Below are 3,344 nucleotides of genomic sequence, written 5' to 3' on the forward strand. Positions count from 1 at the left end.
GAAATCTACAAGAAGAACATTATGATGGACAGATCTGGGCCCAGGGGTCCTGCTCAAGCTATGGCACCAGCCAAAGACAATACATGCAGTAAACTTCAAACCCCTACCCAGATCTAGCCAATGGACAGGACATTCTCCACAGTTGAGTGGAGAGTAGGGTCTGACTTTTATACGAACTCTGGTGCCCCATATTTGACCACGTTCCCTGGATGGGGAGAACTGGTGACACTCAGTAGAAGGTTACCAAGAAGAGACTTGATACCCTATGAGCATATACAGGGGGAGGAAGTCCCCCTCAGTCACAGTCATAGGGGAGGGGAGTAAGGGAAAAATGAGAGAGAGGGAGGAATGGGAGGATACAAGGAATGGGATAACAATTGAGATGTAATCTGAATAAATTAATAAAATATATTTCAAAATGTGTGGCTTTTATGTTCCCATTTATTTATCCCATCAGACAGGGACAAAATTCACAAAAATGTTCGAGATAAATTCTTTTTTTTCTTGGGATCCTCTCACATGAGTTTCATAGATCCCATTCTTCAGTATGGGAAAGACTTACTATTTTCCAATAGGAAATGCATGTTGTTAATCTTTATTTCAAAGGATCAACAAGATATATTAAATGCATTCCTTGAGAAAAATGAAACTTACAGGACCAGCCTGGATTTGTTCTTTTCCCTAAAACCATTTCTTAATTTGAGCAATATACCTTATAATTTGTGTCATCTAGGGATACAAGGGATGAGTTCAAAAATTCAGACACCAGGCCCTTTACTGTTTTTCAAATTTTGCTTAAAATCTTAATAGTTCTTTTTATATTTTTCATCTAGTCATGTCAGTATCTTCAAAGTACAGATGCAGTGCTCACTTTGGCAGTACATATACTGAAATTGGAACGATACAGAGTAGATTAGCATGGCCCCTGCGCAAGGATGACACGCAAATTCGTGAAGCGTTCCATATTTTTAAAATTTCAAAATTCTGAAGAAAGAGATTGAAGATGACCTGAGAAGATGGAATGTTCTTCCTTGCTCATGGATCAGGAGAATTAACATAGTAAAAATGGCCATCCTGCCAAAAGCAATCTACAGATTCAATGCAATCCCTATCAAAATACCTACACAATTTTTTAAAGACATTGAAAGTTCAATTCTGAACTTCATATGGAAAAACAAAAAACCCAGAATAGGTAAAACAATCTTGTACAATAAAAGGTGCTCTGGAGGAATCTCCATACCTGATCTCAAACTGTACTATAAAGCAATAGTAATTAAAACAGCATGGTACTGGCACAGCAACAGGCTGGTTGATCAGTGGAATCGAATCAAAGACCCAGATATGAATCCACACACATATGGTCACTTGATTTTCGACAAAGAAGCCAAATCCATTCAATGGTCTAACTGGATGTCTATGTGTAATAAAATACAACTGGACCTATATTTGTCACCTTGCACAAAACTCAAATCCAAGTGGATTAAAGACCTCAACATAAAACCAGAGACACTAAGTCACTTAGAAGAAAAAGTGGGGAAGAGCCTGGAACATGTTGGCACAGGAGACAACTTCCTGAACAGAACACCAACAGCCCAGGCCTTAATGTCAACCATTAATAAATGGGACCTCATGAGTCTGAGAAGCTTCTGTAAGGCAGGAGACACTGTCAAGAGAACAAAGAGACAGCTTACAGACTGGGAAAAGATCTTCACGAACCCTACATCTGACAAAGGTCTAATATCCAAAATATATAAAGAACTCAAGAAGCTAAACACCACCAAACCAAATAACCCAATAGAGAAATGGGACTTGGAACTAAACAGAATTCTCAACAGAGGAATATCAAATGGCTGAGAAACACTTAAAGAAATGCTCAATCTCCTTAGTCATCAGGGAAAAGCAAATCAAAACAACTCTGAGATTCCATCTTACACCCATCAGAATGGCTAAGATCAAAAATTCAAGTGACACCACATGCTGGCAAGGATGTGGAGAGAGAGGAACACTCCTTCATTGCTGTAAGAATGCAAACTAGTACAGCCACTTTGGAAATCTATCTGGTGCTATCTCAGAAAAATGGGAATAGGGCTTCTTCAAGACCCAGCTATTCCACTCCTTGGAATATACCCAGAAGATGCTTCAGTGCACAACAAGAAATTTTGCTCAACCATGTTCATAGCAGCCTTATTCATAATAGCCAGAACATGGAAACAGCCTAAGTGTCCATCAGTAGAAGAATGAATAAAGAAACTATGGTACATATACACTATGGAATACTACTCAGCTATTAAAAACAAGGAATTCCCAAAATCTGTGGATAAATGGATTGAACTAGAAATGATCATAATGAGTGAGTTAACCCAGAAGCAGAAAGACTCAAATGGTATATACTCACTTATATCTGCCCAAGGGGCATGTCCCACGAAAGCCTTCACTTACCAGAAAACTGGGACAGAGGGGAGGACATCCTATTGGGACTTTAGATGAGAGAAGCATGGGAGAATAGCAAAGTAGAAGGATCCAGAGGGTCCTAGAAACCTAAAAGTAGAACTTTATGATAGGCAGATTCGGGCCCAGGGGTCCTGCTCAAACTAAGGCATCAGCCAAGGACAATACAGGCGGTAAACTTTAAACCCCTACCCAGATCTAGCCAATGGTCAGAACATTCTCCACAGTTGAGTGGAGAGTGGGATATGACTTTCTCACGTACTCTCGTGCCTCACATTTGACCATGTCCCCTGGAGGGGAGACCTGGTGGCACTCAGAGGAAGGACAGCAGATTGCCAAGAAGAGACTTGATACCCTATGAGCATATACATGGGGAGGTAATCCCCCTCAGGAACAATCATAGAGGAGGGGAATAAGGAGAAAATGGGAGGGAGGGAAGAATGGGAGGATATAAGGGATGGGATAACCATTGAGATGTAACAAGAATAAATTAATAATTAAAAAAAAAAAACAAAGGACAGATGCAAAACTTTAGCTAGAGATACCAGTTCATGAGATATGCTTTCTATTTTCAATACCGCCACAAGAGCTTTGTGAAGCTGTTTCCAACATTTGAAATGTGTCTTCTTTCCTTCAACTTCAAAGGTCTTTTTCTCTACTTTCCTTAAGTTGGTATGAGGAGTACCCATCTCCTCCACGGCAGTCTATTATCCAATGATAGTGGCCTCAGGGACACACTTCTGCTTACCCTGGAACCTTGGCTAGCACCAACGGTCTTAAGTGTGTAATTATAGACACACTCAACTTCCCTTCATGAAATTTTGCTCTGATTATCTGTTATTACACACACACACACACACACACACACACACACACACACACACACACACACACCG

General features: G+C 40.2%; 1 non-coding gene across 1 annotated transcript; it reads left to right on the top strand.

Annotated features, from left to right (window-relative positions):
- The first annotated feature begins 863 nt into the window (after positions 1-863).
- Positions 864-970, top strand: LOC127197760 (U6 spliceosomal RNA). The gene has a single exon (XR_007831731.1). It is a non-coding gene; the product is annotated as a U6 spliceosomal RNA (small nuclear RNA).
- The last annotated feature ends 2,374 nt before the right edge of the window (positions 971-3,344 follow it).

The sequence above is a fragment of the Acomys russatus genome, chromosome 1 (assembly GCF_903995435.1).
Source record: "Acomys russatus chromosome 1, mAcoRus1.1, whole genome shotgun sequence".
NCBI classification, from domain to species: Eukaryota; Metazoa; Chordata; class Mammalia; order Rodentia; family Muridae; genus Acomys; species Acomys russatus.